The sequence below is a fragment of the Rhineura floridana genome, chromosome 6, assembly GCF_030035675.1.
Source record: "Rhineura floridana isolate rRhiFlo1 chromosome 6, rRhiFlo1.hap2, whole genome shotgun sequence".
NCBI classification, from domain to species: Eukaryota; Metazoa; Chordata; class Lepidosauria; order Squamata; family Rhineuridae; genus Rhineura; species Rhineura floridana.
In genome coordinates, this window is record NC_084485.1 from 153863599 (window position 1) to 153881523 (window position 17925).

Here is a 17925-nt window from a genome sequence, read left to right on the forward strand (position 1 = left end):
CTTTCAAGTTTTTAGCCTATAAGTAAAGCCAGGGTTGTGATTGAGGGATTTGGTTACCTTCAGGCAATAGCTAGAAATGCATTGCAAGTTCAGAAAACTTGCCTTTTCTACCTTGTCTGAAAATTTCATAGATTAAGTTTATAACTTTTAGCAGTAGCAAAAGTCCCTTTCTCTCTGTGTATGTGCATCTTATGATGCCATTACAATGAGTTACACTTTTTTTAATTATGAGGAGTCCAACAAGTTTAAATTTTCCTTGGATGTTGAAGAGGGCAGTTTATTTGTCTGATTCATAGCCTGTTTTGAAAACCTTCCCGATATGAAGCTTTAATCTTATACTCACTTTTCTGGGAGTAAAGCTGCAATGGTAATCCCGCATGCTAAGAGTAAACCCCAATGAATTCAATAGGGCTTACTTTTGAGTAGATGTGGTTAGGATTGTGCTGTAAATCAGTGGGACTTCTGAATGAACATAGAAAAGGATTGTGTTGTAAATCTTTCTCTCCCCCTCCCATCCTTTTTTTTTAAAAGAGCAATTAGGCAGGGATTACGTAGGTGTCACTGCTTTTATTTGGCAGGAAACTAATACTGATTTTTTTTTTAAAGTTCTAGAATGACCAACTGGTTTTGACAATAAACTGTTATATGAGGGGAGAGACACTGTTCGTCACCAGGGGATGGCTGTATCCACCTGCCTTGCCCCACCCTCAAGCCTTGGGAGCCTTCAAAAGGGAGCTTCTTCCAGAAGGCTTTTTGGCCCTTTGAGTTGAGGCAAAAGGGTCGGGGTAGAAGTGATTTTTATATCAGGTTGGGGGTTAGTTTTCAATATTTTTGCTTTAGTTTTATTGCTGAACTTTATGCTCATTTATATTTTGATGTATATTAACTTTTTTAGTGTTGTAGTGATTATACTCTTTATTATGTATTGTTGTTCTACAGCAGCCTTTCCCAACCAGTGTGCCTCCAGATGTTGTTGGACCACAATTCCCATCTTTCCTGACCATTGGCAATGCTGGCTGATGCTGATGGGAGTTGTGGTCCAACAACATCTGGAGGCACACTGGTTGGGAAAGGCTGTTCTACAGTGTTTGGACTGTTTGTTTGCATGAAATGCTTTGGTTAAGATGGTTAAGGTGTTGGACTAGGACCTGGGAGACCAGGGTTCGAATCCCCACACAGCCATGAAGCTCACTGGGTGACCTTGGGCCAGTCACTGCCTCTCAGCCTCAGAGGGAGGCAATGGTAAACCACCTCTGAATACCGCTTACCATGAAAACCCTATTCATAGGGTCGCCATAAGTCAGAATCGACTTGAAGGCAGTACAGTACAGTACAGTATTTGTGAAACACGCAGTATATAAACAAATGTAATATTAGTAATTGTAATAGTAATAGTAATATGGGGTGTATGTATTTTTACATCTGCAGTGTGTGTGTATATGGAGTCCTTCCAACAACCGTGTGAGGTAGGGTTGCCAATTGGTAACAGGGCAGCTCACAAGAAATAAATCTATTTAAAATCCAATAACCATAAAACAAGTATAAAACAGTTGTAAAACAGCTTAAAGTGGCAAGATTTTGAATTTTGGGTTGGGTGGGTGAAGTTCCTTATAACTTGAAGTTGCTGTCCTGTGCACATTCCCTGTTTGAGTAAGCCCCACTGAATACATTGGGACTTGCTTCTGAGTAAACATGCATAGGGTTGAACTATAAATATATTTACGGGTTGCGTTAATAATAAACATCTTTACAGTCATGCTTATATAAATACTTCCTTATATTATGTCTTGATAAGTGTCATTTCTACTTTTCAAGTGTGCCCTTCTTCCTTGGGGTGGTCATGGTACCCCTCTTTTGTTTTCACCCTGAGGGGAAGATTAGTCTGAGAGATGGTGAGTAGTCCATGGTCACCAAGTAAACTTTGTAGCTGATTTCCATTCTTTACAATTAATTAAAATGGTTTATACACAGGCAAAGTTTATGAAGAAATGCAGATCCACATAATACATTTAAAGCACATCCAACTCACATTTAAAGCACATGGCTTCCCCCAAAGAATCCTAGGAAGTGTAGTTTCCCCAACACAGTTATAATTCCCACCACCCTTAACAAACTACAGTTCCCATGATTCTGTGGTGGGATTCATGTGCTTTAAATGTGTGTTGAATGTGCTTTAAATGCATGGTGTGGATCTGCTCTAGGTATGCTGTGCGTTCCTTTGCGAACTGAAAAGAATAATTTAAAAGATAATTTTTAAACAAGGGACGGGCTGTTGCTCAGTGGTTGGGCATATGCTTTGTCGTAAATCCTAAATCCAATCTCTGGAAAAAACTGTTTCCTGGAATCCTGGAGAGCCAATGGTAGTCCATGTCATCAGTACTGAGCTAGATTAGCTAGATTGTATCAAATGGCCTGAGTAGGTATAAGGCAGATTCCTTCAGAAAAGAGGAAAGAGGCCATAGTGACTCCAAAATCTATTTATGTATTTTATTTACAACATTTAAATACAGGTTTATTGTAAAAAATCTCCAAGCGGTTTACAGAAGAAATTAAAACAATAAAATTATTGATAAAAACAGTTAAAGACAGGTATTGAAAAACATTCAAAATAATAAAACCAACAATGAGTTATAAACAGATAAAAAACATAATAGCTTCTACATTCCTGGGTAGGCTTGCCTAAATAGGTGCCAAAAATGAGTACAATGGGCAGGGAGTTTCAAAAGGCAGGTGCTGCCATACTAATGGGCTGATTTCTTACAAGAGCAGAATACGTACTATGTGTCACCCATAACATGGAAAGCACACCTTGAACTTTGGCTGGTACCAAATGGACAACCAGTGCAGATTTCAGAACATGTACATGCTGACAGGGTCTCACTCATTGTGCCACAGCATTCTGCACTTACTGCAGCCCCCTGGTCAGGTTGTGCTGCATGGGGATTTTTGTGATATTGGCTGACTGACTGCCAGGATTTTTTTAGTTTTGGTCCTTGGTTAGGAATGCTGACTGGTTGTGGGATGCTGAGTTTTCTGCCTTACTCTTAGGAATTCTGTTATGGTATGGTATTGCATTGAGTTTATAGCAGCCCACTGGGGAGGCAGGAAAGGGTAGACAATCTTCTTACTAATTTCTCAAACTTCTCTGTGCAGTGAAAGGTCAAGTCTGTAAAGAAGTTTGGAGCAGCCATGTTAAAAGGCAGGGACAGGGCATTCCAGGCAGGGGGTTGCCAACCCTGTTTTAATATGTATATTTTTGCAGAAGATCCCTACTCAAGCCTTACCAACAGCACAATCCTAACCATATCTATTTAGACGTAAGTCCTATATAGTTCTATGCAGCTTAGTCCCTTAGTGTGTTTACTCCTGAGAGCTCTCATGTAACATCTCTACAACACTAGGCTCCTTTTTTCCCTACAGTGGCCTTCTGATGATTGGCCTGGCCCAGAGCTTGGAAAAGTTATTTTTTTGAACTACAACTTCCATCAGCCCCAGCCAGCATGGCCATTGGATTGGGCTGATGGGAGTTGTAGTTCAATAAAGTAACTTTTCCAAGCTCTGGCCTGGCCTGAGGGCACTTAAACCCTTCTTGCCAGAAGCAAGTAGGCTAAATTAAATGTTCCCTATTCAGGTTCCCTAAGCAGGTGAGAAGAAATGATCCCGTAACTTTAGCTGGACCTGGGAACACCCTGTTTTCTATCTTAATTTCCAATCAGAGAATTTTCTTTGTTTGAATGGTTCACTCTAAGCAACTGTGGTTGATGCTTAATGTATCATGCTTAATGACATCATTGGGCCCACCCCCTTAACGTTACTGGAGCCCACCCCTATGATATCACTTGGGCCCGCCCCTGAAATCTCAGGGTTTGGGATGCTTCTCACCTGGCAACCCTGTGCCATGGACTACTGGAAGGAAAGCCCGTAACTTGCTCTACTCCAATGATACAAGTGAGAAGTGTAGTTGGTCCTACCCCTCATACTCCTGTGCATTAGCTGGAAGGTCTGAAAGGTTTGCAGGGGGTCATATGGAGTGCCTGCACATGCATTTAGGGGCTAATTTCAGTCCATCTGGCTAACACATCTGAGGCCAGACTAGCAGAGCACAGTGACGTTAGGGTGAGGCTACTGAGTGTGATCCCCTTACCCCTCCATGTGCTTATTCTTCATCTTCTGAAGGGGACTGTAAGATGTAATGTCTAGGGTTGGAAGCCAACACAGCACAGTGTGATCTGGTATGTCAAAACTTGAGTAAGGGGAGCATATGGTGCCGACTTAGCAGGCAGGAAATTGCTCTTTTATTCATGCCCCCATGGTGTGGGTGGGTCGTGGGAAGGCCGCCAGCTGTGAATGAGAAACAGCAGAACTCCTATGCCTTTAATAGTTGCATTAAGGGAGGAATTTTAGCAGCTGCACTTTTCTTTCAATTTGCATAAGGTATACATGCCAAAATACCTTTGTCTGCAGTGGGCATGGGGAACCTGTGGCCCTCCAGATTTTGTTGGACCAAAACTCCCATCATCTCTGACTATTGGCCACTCTGGCTGGAGCTGATGGGAGTTGAAGTCAACATCTGGATGGGCACAAGTTCCCTATCCCTATAATTACTAATCATGCAGCAATGTCTTCCTTCACATCTGGTCATTCTACCCGTGAGACTGAAAAACAATCCCACTTCCTTTACATTCCCAAGAATTCAGGTTCTTCTCTTGAGAGTGTATTTCACTTTTGCTTGCAGACAAAAAACATGGAAACAAACAGCCTGCTTTGATTTTTGGCCTGAGTTGCAGTTGCCAAGGCAGCTTTAAATGGATCCAAAAGTTGCTGAGGCAGACCTTTTGTGAGGGGGTTGCTGCATATTCAAACGAGACCATTCAAAGAGAATGCACAAGTGCATTCTGCAGGGTAGATTCAGGGCTGTGAATGTGAGTGATACAGTTTGTGTTAGAAGCCCCACCCCTCATGCTGAACTGGACGTTTGGGAAGGGGTGGGTGTGATGTGTGAGCCCCTCCTGAGTCTGCTTGCCTACCACTACCAACCTTTTGTATTGGTGTTCTCTTCCACTGCCTCCGGAGGCAGAGATATATATTGAAGCTGGGATATAATTAGCAGCTGCCAGGTAGGAAGAAAAGCACACAGCTTGAAAGGGCTTGGTGATTCAGGTCTGCAGGATTCAGCAATTTGACATTCTAATCCTACTATTTTTCACTTAAAACCTAACCAAGCCAGCAATGAGGTTCTTTGATGGTTCAACTGCTGCTGAATTCTTCAACTTTGTCTCTTCTCTGAATTCAAGTCAGACCACTTGTGCAGAACTGAAGGCTTTTCTTCCCATACTGCTTGGTAATGTTGGAAACCCGAAGTCTCATGGGGAAAGCCTACACTCCAGCTTCTCAGTGTTGCTGCAAATCCTGAAGGGGGCAATGCTGGCATTCCATCTCCCTCTGCAGGCTTTTAGTTGGGTTCCACTTGGTTGTATCTTGTGCTGGGCAATCAGAACAGATCAGGGCTTCTGTTGATGCACTTGCCCAACCCCCTGGAAAATGTGGGGGACCTCAGTATTCATGCCAAGATCACTTTGATGGGAGTGGCTGTAACAGCGTGTCCCTGGAGCAGACCAGCATCTGGTTCATTTAGAGCTGGAGATTTGGCAACTGAAAAGGCACCCTAGACTACTCTGTACCCCTCCCATTTTTCTGACCCTATTAAGCCTTACTCATTATTGAAAAGACATGGACACAGGCATCTGTAGCAATAATTCTGAAAATAATACAGCTGGCAGCTCCCCCAAGGTACATCAAGTACAGGATGGGAGCTATATCTTGCTTTTTTGGCATATTTCCCTTGTGCCTAGCAGAAAAAGCCCATTGTTCAGGATAGCATCAGAAGAACAGAACTAGTTTTTCCCCAAAGTGTCAGCAAATGTATGATCCCAGCATAGAATCACCTCATATCCAAAACCCCACCTTTTGGCATGCATTTTGGGAGGAAAAAATGTATTTAAGAACATGGTTTGAGACTCAAGATGGCGATCTGAGCTCCACCATGTGTGACTACGCTCTCAAAGAATGCACGCTGGCCTTCAGGCCACAAGTCACGAAGGGAGTCTGTGTTTCAGTGCAACCCTTGAGGCAAAGGGATTCCTCTTTCACACATACACTGCAGCTCTATTCTACTTCCTGCACACTTCCTAGGACAGGTAAGTCCCAGTTGCAGAACATTGTCTCCAGAGAAGTTCACTGGATACTTTCTGTCTTTTTGGCACCAGGCAAAGCCTCCTTCTCTGCTCCCCACCAACTTTTTTAGATTATTTAAATAATGCAGACTGCTTTATACTGCTTTTATGTTCTTTGGGGCCTTTTAGTTTCTTATGTTTGTATTTACATTTTAATGGTTTTGTTCTTTATTGTAAACTGCCCTGGAAATATGATTGAAGGGTGACATAATATAATTAAACAAATACATCCCAAAACATGGGAGAGGGCTGCATATAGAATATGCACTACAGTAGTACTACGTTTTTCTGTGCCTGGACATGTGGCAACATCACTGCTTTATCTTTGATGCTGTGATGAATCTCTCTGGAACAACTGAGACAAAGGAGTAATCACTCCAGAAAAATGGAGCACACTTAGGGTGGATTCTTCTGTGTGAATTTACCATGTTTATATTGTATTTCCCTCCCTTCTTTTAATATCGGTGCCTCAGGAAGCCATTCAGATTTTAGGAGCTGTAGGACAAAGATATTTTAATAGGGATGGTGCAAGGTGCAAAGATGCAGTTGTGGATATATTTAAGATGATATGGCAGAAAAAACACACAGCATTACTTTTAAGATCATTTATTGTGGTTACATTTTCATAACTCATACTAATTCTATGCCTTTGGTGTGCTACTTGCAGGCTCTAGTAACTGTTTATAACAATAATCATGGTGTGTGCATACCTATTGAGTTTGTCAGCAATATAGATACTTTTGAGGAATAATCACATGTAGGGTGACCATTTAAGCATCACAAACAAAAAACCCAGAAAAAAAGACAAATATTTCCACAATATTTCCATATGCTAATTCATATGTAGAAGGGTAAATTTAGAAATAATTACTATAATCTTGGAATCCTCCTCTTCGGATGCACACCATAACATGGTGAGAGGGTTTGAGTGTGTTGAAGAAGCTGAGAGCAATGCCATCATGAGTCTAGACCAAGAGGCTAGACACCTAGCAGGGGCACCCAAGGCGGAATGCTCAAAGCTGAGACACCAGACTAAGATGCATCCAAACTCAGAGGAAGGCGATGGTAAACCACCTCTGAATACTTCTTACCATGAAAACCATATGAACAGAGTATCCAAAATGCAACACGAGATAGTGCTGGAAGATGAGACCCCCAGGTCAGAAGGCACTCACCGAGCTACTGGGGAAGAACAAAGGACAAGTACGAGTAGCGCTGTGACTAATGACGCAACTGGGACAAAGCCAAAAGGAAGCCCAGAGGCTGATGTGCACAGATGCAAAAGGAGAGTCTGGAGTTGTATGATACACACAATAGGAACATGGAATGTGAGAAGCATAAACCAGGGAAGGTTAGAAATTGTCAAGCAAGAAATGGAACGCATCAACATTACACTACTTGGTGTGAGCGAACTAAAATGGACAGGAATGGGACATTTCCAATAAGGCAACTACAAAATATTTTATGCAGGAAATGAGAAATTAAGAAGAAATGGGGTTGCTTTAATAGTGAGAAGTGATGTAGCAAGAGCAATTAGGAGCTACAACGCAAGGTCTGAGCGAGTTATATCAATGAGATTAAATGGGAAACCTATCAACATAACCATCAGCCAAGTCTATGCTCCAACGGCAAATGCAGAAGAGGAGGAATTGGAGAGATTTTACGCAGAAGTACAGGAAGAAATTGATCACACACCAAAAGATGTGCTGATAATCATGGGGGATTGGAATGCAAAAGTAGGGAACAGAGAAGAACTAGGAATTGTGGGGAAATGGGGCTTAGGAGACAGAAACGAAGCAGGAGAAAGACTTATTGAATTCTGTGAAGCCAATAATTTGTTTCTTGCGAACACATTTTTTGAGCAACCGAAAAGATGACTGTACACGTGGACATCACCAAATGGCCAATATAGGAATCAAATTGATTATATAATTGGTAGCAGAAGATGGAGAAGATCCATACTTTCTGCAAAAACAAGACCAGGAGCAGACTGCGGTACAGATCATGAACTGGTCGTATCGAAAATCAGAGTAAAGCTAAAGAAGACCAACAAAGCAATTATAATGCCAAAATACAATTTAAATAACATCCCAGAAGCATATAAAGATCAAATAAGGAACACATTTAAGGCTTTAAACTTAGTTGACAGAGAACCAGAAGAACTATGGAATGAAGTCACAGACGTTAACAGAGAAGCATGCAAAAAGTCAATACCTCTAGCTAAAAAGAGAGAAAGACCCCAATGGATGACTGAAGAAACTCTTCAAATGGTTAAAGAGAGAAGGAAAGCAAACGCAAAAGGCGATAGAAACACGGTCAGAACCCTAAATGCAACAATACAGCGACTAGTATGTAGGGACAAAGAGAACTATTACAATAGTTACTGTATAGAAATAGAAGAGGACAACAAAAAGGGTAGAACAAAAGCCCTGTTCCAAAAGATTAGAAAAATGAAAGGGAAATTTAAACCAAGAGTAGGGATGTTGAATAATCCACATGGGAACACACTGACTGACTGAGATGAAATAAAAGGAAGATGGAAGCAATACACTGAAGAACTCTATAAAAGAGATGCCAGGATGGCAGATTCATTCACGGAGGAACCATACCATATGATGAAGAACCAGAAATTTTAGAATGCGAAGTGAAAGCTGCTCTTAAAATACTTGGAAGAAACAAATCACCAGGAATTGATGGCATACCAATAGAGTTGCTACAAGCTACTGAGACTGAATCAGTCCAAATTTTGAGTAAAATCTGTCAAGAAATATGGAAAACTAAACAATGGCCCACAGCCTGGAAGCGTTCCATATACATCCCAATTCCAAAGAAAGGGGATCCCAGGGAATGCAGTAATTATCGAACTATTGCCTTAGTATCCCATGCAAGTAAAGTAATGCTCAAGATTCTACAACAAAGGCTCTTACCATATATGGCGCGAGAAATGCCAGACGTCCAAGCTGGATTTAGAAAGGGAAGAGGTACCAGAGATCATATTGCAAACATATGTTGGATAATGGAACGGAGCAAGGAATTTCAGAAGAAAATCACCCTGTGCTTTATAGATTACAGCAAAGCCTTTGACTGTGTAGATCATGAAAAACTATGGCATGCTTTAAAAGAAATGGGGGTGCCACAGCATCTGATTGTCGTGATGCGCACCCTATACTCTGCACAAGAGGGTACTGTAAGGACAGAATATGGAGAAACCGATTGGTTCCCAATCGGGAAGGGTGTGAGACAGGGGTGTATTTTATCACCCTGTTTATTTAATCTGTATGCAGAACATATCATACGGAAAGCAGGATTGGACCAAGATGAAGGAGGTATGAGAATTGGAGGGAGAAATATCAATAATTTAAGATATGCAGATGATACCATACTACTAGCAGAAACCAGTAATGATTTGAAACGAATGCTGATGAAAGTTAAAGAAGAAAGCACAAAAGCAGGACTACAGCTGAACGTCAAAAAGGCTAAAGTAATGACAACAGAAGATTTATGTAACTTTACAGTTGACAATGAGGACATTGAACTTGTCAAGGATTATCAATACCTTGGCACAATCATTAACCAAAATGGAGACAATAGTGAAGAAATCAGAAGAAGGCTAGGACTGGGTAGGGCAGCTGTGAGAGAACTAGAAAAGGTCCTCAAATGCAAAGATGTATCACTGAACACTAAAGTCAGGATCATTCAGACCATGGTATTCCCAGTCTATATGTATGGATGTGAAAGTTGGACAGTGAAAAAAGCGGGTAAGAGAAAAATCAACTCATTTGAAATGTGGTGTTGGAGAAGAGCTTTGTGTATACCATGGACTGCAAAAAAGACAAATAATTGGGTGTTAGAACAAATTAAACCAGAACTGTCACCAGACACTAAAATGATGAAACTGAGGTTATCCTACTTTGGACACATAATGAGAAGACATGATTCATTAGAAAATATAATAATGCTTGGAAAAACAGAAGGAAGTAGAAAAAGAGGAAGGCCAAACAAGAGATGGATTTATTCCATAAAGGAAGCCACTGACCTGACCTTACAAGATCTGAACAGGGTGGTTCATGACAGATGCTCTTGGAGGTCACTGATTCATAGGGTCGCCATAAGTCGTAGCCGACTTGGAGGCACATAACAACAATCTTGAAATAAATATTACCACAGTGGGGAAGGCTGCAACAAGGTGACCCATGTACCTGCTTACTGTGCTGTCCAGAAGTTAATTTTAATCGGCAGTTTCAAGGCCCTTTCTGCTCTCTCTTCTTAGGATTCTTTTTCTTTTAAACCAGGCGTAGTCCAGAAAGCCCTTCACATGGAGGATTTATTCAAACTGAGGACTGCCCTCTTTGAATATTTTATTAATTAATTTTATTGAAACATTTTCGCTACCCTTCTGGTGCAAAAACACAACTCAGGGCAGCTTTGATTTAAAAGTACAATTTCATAAAATAATCAACTAAAGAGAGAGGATCAGCAATTAAATGCAAACCTAAAAACATTATTTACCACACACAACAAATGCCTGCCACAATACCAGATGCTTAGAATCACTGGTGAGGGAAGTGCTATTGCGCTCAGGTTCTGCTGGCGGGCTTCCCATGGGCGTCTGGTTGGCCACCGTGAGAGCAGGATGCTGGATTAGATGGGCCTTTGGCTTGATCCAGAAGGGCTCTTCTTAATAAAGTGGTTTTTAGTCACTGATAAAAGTCAGTGAGGGAGACGTGCAACTCTACTTCTTGGGTCAACAGGCATTCCTTAATCTAGGTTCAGAATTTTTTTTTAGCTAGATGCAGACAGATTAGGGTTGCCAGGTCAGAAGCATCCCACACCCACAGTTTCCTTTTCCTGCTTGTCTCACATCAGGAATTCAGTAACATATATCTTTCAGCAGCATAAAGAGTAATCTGTACAGAATTGGGGCTTGCTTCTGAATAAACATGCATAGGATTTACAGAAGGAACAATAAAATTATTGGCAAAACCAGTTAAAGACAGGTATTGAAAAACATTCAAAATTATAAAACCAACAATGAGTTAAAAACAGATAAAAAAACGTAATAGCTTCGACATGCCTAGGTAGGCTTACCTAAACAAAAATGTTTTTAGCAGCTGCCCAAAGGAGTACAATGAAGGTGCCTGCCTAATATCAATAGGCAGGGAGTTCCAAAGCATAGGTAATGCCACACTAAAGGATCAATTTCCTTCAAGAGCAGAATAAGTACTATGTGGAACCCTTAACATGAAAAGCACACCTTGAATTTGGCCTGGTAGCAAATGGGCAACCAGTGCAGATTTCAGAGCAGAGGTATTATGTGCTGATAGGGTCTCACTCATGTCAGCAATTGTGCTGCAGCATTCTGCACTAACTGCAGCCCCTGGGTCAGGTTGTGCTGCATGGGGATTCCTGTGACTTTGGCTGATGGGTTATTGGATTTTAAAAGGATTTATTTCTTATTGTGAGCTGCCTTGTATTCCATTTGGTAACTCTACCTCACAGGGTTGTTGGAAAGACTCTAACATATATATATATTCACACACTAGAGATGTAAAAATACATACATCCCATATAATAGTTTATTGACATAACCAGTTGCTCACTGCAGAACATTTAAAAATAAAATAAAATCAGTATTAGTTTCCTGTGCTAAGTAAGCCCTGCCTAATCGCTTTAAAGATAGGATTGGAGGGGAGAGAAAGATTTACAGTACAAACACAATTCTTTCCTACTTTCACTCAAAAGTCCCATTAATTCACAGCATAGTCCTAAGCATGTCTACTCAAAAGTAAGTCCTATTGAATTCAGTGGGTTTTACTCCAGGTATGTGGAGTTAGCATTGCAGCTTTACTCCCAGAAAAGCAAGTATAGGATTAAAGCTTCATATTGGGAAAGTTTTCAAAACACTGCCCTCTTCAACAGCCAGAGGAGAGAAAAAGACTGAAAGCTATATACTTACTCAGTTTATGAGATTTTCAGATAAGCAGGAAAAAACAACAGTTTGCTGACCTTGCAATGGGGTCTAGGTACTGCCTGGAGGTCAACAAATCACAATTCTGACTCCACTTATTGGCTACAAACCTGAAAGGGCAGGAGCTCATTTAACAAAAGTTACGGGGGCGGCTGCTGCTGTTTTGGTGTACATCTTGTGAACCAGACCATCTAGAAACTTTTTTTAAAAAATGAAAGCGGAGAGTTTGAAGATTAAGGTGACACACCCGGAGACCCAGAGAGAACCCCCAAAATCCAGAGTCTCCAGGCAAACACCGGAGACATGGCAACCCTAAGACAGATACAGACTGTTTTCTGTAAAGTAGGAAACATTGGCACTGTAATTGCATGCAGTGTAAAACATGAGAGGCCCATCCCTAAATGGCACTCCTGGTTTGGCTTGTGTTTGTACAACAGCTGCATGCCCACGAAGGGCAGGGGTGACAGAAGAGAATCATCAGTTTCAAGGCCCCTCCTAGGTTAAAGGGGTCCACTGAGAGCACCTTGCTGAAGGGCCCCCAAAAGCCTGGAGCCGCCACTGCTGACCAAACATGACAAAAATACACACAGGAACTCCCAAACACACACCCAGGAACACCTGGATGCTCTCCCCACCAAACGGGTCACCAAGTGTCTGGTTCTTCCCCCCCCAAAGTGCTGCCAAGTGTCCTCTTCCCTCCATTGGGCCACCAAGCATCCTCTTCTCATCCCCTCACCACCAAATGGGTCACCAAGCTTACTCTTTACTCTGGAGGGAGGCAGCGGGCCAAATGACATAGGAACAGGGGGGTATAGCCAGTGCAGCACTTCAGTGACCATCCTTCTGCCATTTCCCTCCTCCTTGCCTTCTGCCACTGAGGCTGTCAGCGAGGTGGGGGGGCAGCAACAGCAACAGCAGAGCAGGACGATTGATGGGCAGTTACCCTGGGCCGTCCTGACTGTTCCTCCTTGGCTTGCTCAGTCCGCCACACGCTCTCCCACCTCGCTTGTTTACTTGCCTCACACCCGTCTGACTCGCCCAGCCATCCACTGTCCTTGCTTCCCTTATGCCCTAGCTGCACTCGTCTCACCCCCACCACACCTCACCCCCATGGAATGCTTCTGTCCTGCTGCATGACGGCTTACATATATGTATAGACATAATACTTTTATATTGCACTTCGTCCTATGTTTGAGGCAGCTACAAAAACATCACAATACAAAATTAAGAGGTAATATGTTAAAAACAAGCTATAAAGCCTAGCTTAAACAGCAGATTGCATACCCTATATTAAGGACATGGCAAGAAAGATAGGCTTTGCATTCTCCCCCTCCACATTTTGAAGGGAAGTATACTGATGTTTCTAAACTGCTGCTTGTAGGGTTAGAACAACCAAAATGCAACATGCCTTTCAACATAGCCTGCTGAACCGAGAGATAAACAAGTTTGTGTTTTAAGAGTAATGAAAAACAAGCAACAATGGTTAGTCAACACGTGGATCCTGAACCATTTTGGTTTCACTTCTGACATTCTATTCTTTTTGCCTCCATTTTTTTCCAAATGACATGAAATATATTACTGCATTGGATATGAAATACAAACGATTTTTGTATTTTTGTCACATAAAATGAGTATAGGATTTCATTAAGCTAAAAGCTGCAGATAAATGCCTTGAAGCAACTACTGAAAAAGGCCAAATCTTAACTGTAGTTCACCTCTTATTGTAACCATGAGTATAGTTGTCACCTTTTAACCAGGAAAATTATGGACTGTCCAGCCATTTTCCATATCAGTAGGGCAAGAGAAGAAGGTCATCAAAGGACTTTATAGTACTAGCCTTCCTTCTTGAAGCCAGAACAGCACAAAAGAGCTTCTGCAGTTTTTTTGCTCACTGGAAAATTGATGTTTTCCCCTTTGTACAAAGTTGTGCTCCAATTTCCCGGTGTCAAGGGAAATTCCTTATCTGGCATCAAAACAATGTAAGCTTCATGGCAATGTAGATTGCACCTCACTGACAGAAGATGTATTGTTTCATTCAGCCTGCCAAAGTGGTGAATGCATCATCTGTGACTTGTCATTCATACGATATTTATTGCCACCTATTTGGGATTCTACTTCTTATGAGAAAAATATGGGCAAAGAATTTCTATAATGTGTTTCCCACCTATCATGGACAAAGCTTCCAAAATATGAAGGGCTGAATCCAATGGAGACATTGTGCGCCAGAACAACTACTGCTTGCGCAATGGAACTTCCCCTCTCTCTTCTCCTGCTGTGTCCCCCCAAATCTGCTTCAGAAGGTAGGTGGAACCCCCAGGGCAGACTGGGGTGTGTAGTGGGTGCATAGCAGGAGGAAAGGGAGGGGAAGTTCCCTTGCACAAGTGATAGTTGTACTTTTTGCATAATGTCTTTGTTAAATACAACCCAAGCTGTCCATAAAAAGTATGTCTTTCCCACCTGATCTTAAAATATGTGGAATGGATGAGAGTCCTGCCGTAGGCTGTATTGCACCACCTCTAGCTTTCTTAAATAAAACTTTGTTGGACGTACTGTGAATGCAGGAGCTGATTTCTGCCTCTTGCTTTTCTTTTGAGAAGGCTTCTTTATAGACTTTGTGAGGAAATCGGGAAGCAGCAACAGGGAGAGGGTGTTAAGAACATAAGAACATAAGAAGAGCCTGCTGGATCAGGCCAGTGGCCCATCTAGTCCAGCATCCTGTTCTCACAGTGGCCAACCAGGTGCCTGGGGGAAGCCCACAAGCAGGACCCGAGTGCAAGGACACTCTCCCCTCCTGAGGCTTCCGGCAACTGGTTTTCAGAAGCATGCTGCCTCTGACTAGGGTGGCAGAGCACAGCCATCACGGCTAGTAGCCATTGATAGCCCTGTCCTCCATGAATTTGTCTAATCTTCTTTTAAAGCCATCCAAGCTGGTGGCCATTACTGCATCTTGTGGGAGCAAATTCCATAGTTTAACTATGCGCTGAGTAAAGAAGTACTTCCTTTTGTCTGTCCTGACCTGTTACCTTGCTGAATGTTCTTGGTGGGAAACTGGATCTTCCAGGCATCTTCACAGAACTTGTTTTGTAGGGCAGGGGAGTTGTGGTGGCAACTGACATGCTTCCACTCCCCACAGTCCACACTTTGCCTGCTCTCGACCATGTTGTTGTCCTAGCTGTCTGCACTGCAGAAGGTATAAGGGGGGTCACACTGCCCAGAGAGGCAAAAAACCATTTCAGGGTCAAACTAAACATGTGAAAAGCTTCCTGACCTTTTTATTTGTATGTTTTGAAATGAAATTCAGCGTACAGCGGAGGCCAGACTCAGCAGAGGAATGGCATGATGAGGGGTTGTTTGCCCCTTTTACCTCTTACTCTTTGTGTGCTCAGAATCACTCTCCCAAATCTGTGTTTCTTACTCAAGGGGACAGAATATGGGGACTCCTTATCTTTTCTCTCACAGGTGGGAATGCAGCTTGTGAGAGGGGAGGATTTTGAGCAGTCAAATGGCAGGAGAAAAAAAGGTTAAGTTGCGGCTCTCCCACCACTTCTCTGTTCACATTTCCCACCTCTCAAGGCTATTTTTTGGTTAAAGCATGTTGGGAGGCTGTTCACGCATTTCCTATCAAGCTCACCTCATAGGTTCAGATTTTGGGCATTAAGGATGAGTGAGTGAAACTAACAGGAGTGCACTTGACCTCAGCGATGCCCCACATTTGATACCTGTGAGTCAAGTTTGACGATATGATGTGTGGGAGATGACAGACTCCCATCATTGTTTAATGTGAAAAGCAGCCTTGGCATCTGCCCTAAGATACATTTCAACAGGAACTATTTGGGAAGCTAGTTTGATATTTAGGTGTGGAGTGCAATTTAGAGAGGCCATTCAAGTGGCAATTCAGAGGCTACCCATAATTAATCCCCCAGTTGGGATCAATTGGAAGCAACAAAACAAGCTGAGCCTGAATAGTACGTTGGCATATATTAAATGCTGTGGAGCCTTCATTTTTGTCCCGCTTCCAGATAATTGCAAAACGTTGGCTGTATGAAAAGGCTCTAGTGTGGAAGCATTGCCTTCCCCAGCCCTGTATTGCCTCCTCTAGTGGGCGGCACTTCTCTGATGCTGCGATTTCCCCCCAGCTCTACTACCAGAACTACTTTCCCCCGGAGATGAAACCCAGGCCCACGTACATCAAAGCATGTGCATTTTAATCTAAGTTATTTATGTAAATGTTGTAATTGGTATTTTAGATGATGTACTTTTATATTTGTTATATTGATCTTCTAATTTTATTATTGTATATGTTTCTATGTTTGCCGCCCAGAGAGCTGTTTGCTAGTCGGGCGGGATATAAGCTGAATAAAATAAATAAATAATAAATAAATTTTACCATGAAGGAATGGGTCCTTTCCTGTCTCTTGACTGTTCCTCAGCTAGGCACTGGGGAGCTCTCCAACAGCTTATATGCCATTGGCCAGAGCTGGCAGCTCGCTCCATTCTCCCTTGCTTTTCATGCTTCCTTTTACAGAGATGGACACCCCCCTCAAGGATTGACCATTGGCTTCTCAAGTGACCGAGCAACATGATGCCAGAAATATATGAAGCCTATTTCTAGGAGAACAGATGGGTGTCTTGCGGTGGCAAGGCAGAAAGTGCATCTGGGCACACACAAAATATAGGATTGATAAAGGAGAAGAAAATATTAAAGACAGCAGTGGGCCAGAGTCTGGATGCTGCTGTTCATTCTCTAATTTTGATAGGAGGAGGCCAAATTATAGCTTCAAGAAGCTGGGCTGGAGCGTGGGAGAAATGGGGCACTCTAAAAACCATACTAATGTGCTGAAATTAAGGAAAGGAAATGCATAAGAAGGGTATGAGGAACCATTTCCCGGCAGTCTGAGCCACTAGACCATGGAATTAGCTCCCTGGGGAAGCGGATGGAGTTCTGTTACTAGAATCATTTAGAGCTGGACAGATCAAAGCACTGCAGAACAGTCCATAGGGACCAATCCTGCGTTAGCCACAGGAGAGAAAAAGATCAGACCAGTTTTTCCACCTCACATTTCTACTATCCCACCCCCATTGCCTCTTATTGGACTGAAATGAGACAAAAAATCATTAACAGACATAATTTTGTGCCACTGGGGCCGAGTCTGAAAGTGACTTACAATAATGTGAGAGCTGGTGCAGTGTTGTAGTGACGGGCCTGAGTTATGAGTCTGCGAGTGTCTGGTTCACATTTCACCTCTGTCATGGATGGCCTTGGGGAAGCCACTGTCTCACAGCCCCCGATCCCCATCTGCAATACGAGAACAATAATGCTGCATACGTGGGCAGGATTGTTGTTAATGATTGCAGCAGGACCATATACGTGAAGTGCTTTGAACCCTCTAAAGCACACTTGCACTGTATAAATGCTAATTATTATTATTATATTTAAAAGCTTAAGGGGCAGGGTTGCAGACAGAAGGCCAGAAGTGCTTGTGGCAGGATGGCTAGAGGAAGGAAGCCGACTGCTCTTGATAGGGAATGTCTGCAGGTGAAGCTTGTCCAACAAGGGCATGCTTTTCCTGACGTTGTGTGCTCTAAGGTTAAGTAGACCCACCCCACCCATGATTTTTTTGCACAGATTTGTTTTGGCAGAGAGCAGAATGATCGTGTTGTGTTCTGCCCAACAGCATACATTGCAGCATTAACTGCTACATTTCCCTATAAGAAAGATGGTGT

The 17925-nt window shown here is 42.4% G+C and overlaps 1 protein-coding gene across 6 annotated transcripts in view; it reads left to right on the forward strand.

Moving 5' to 3' along the window:
- BRINP2 (BMP/retinoic acid inducible neural specific 2) overlaps window positions 1-17925 on the forward strand; it is a 165966-nt gene that overhangs the window by 47663 nt on the left and 100378 nt on the right. Inside the window, exon 1 of one of the 6 annotated variants that reach the window (XM_061634188.1) lies at window positions 6132-6197. The exons of the other annotated variants lie outside the window; for them this stretch is intronic. The gene's annotated coding sequence lies outside the window, so the exon portion shown is untranslated. Of the gene's footprint in view, window positions 1-6131; window positions 6198-17925 lie in introns of those variants that run through there. 6 annotated transcript variants of the gene reach the window in all.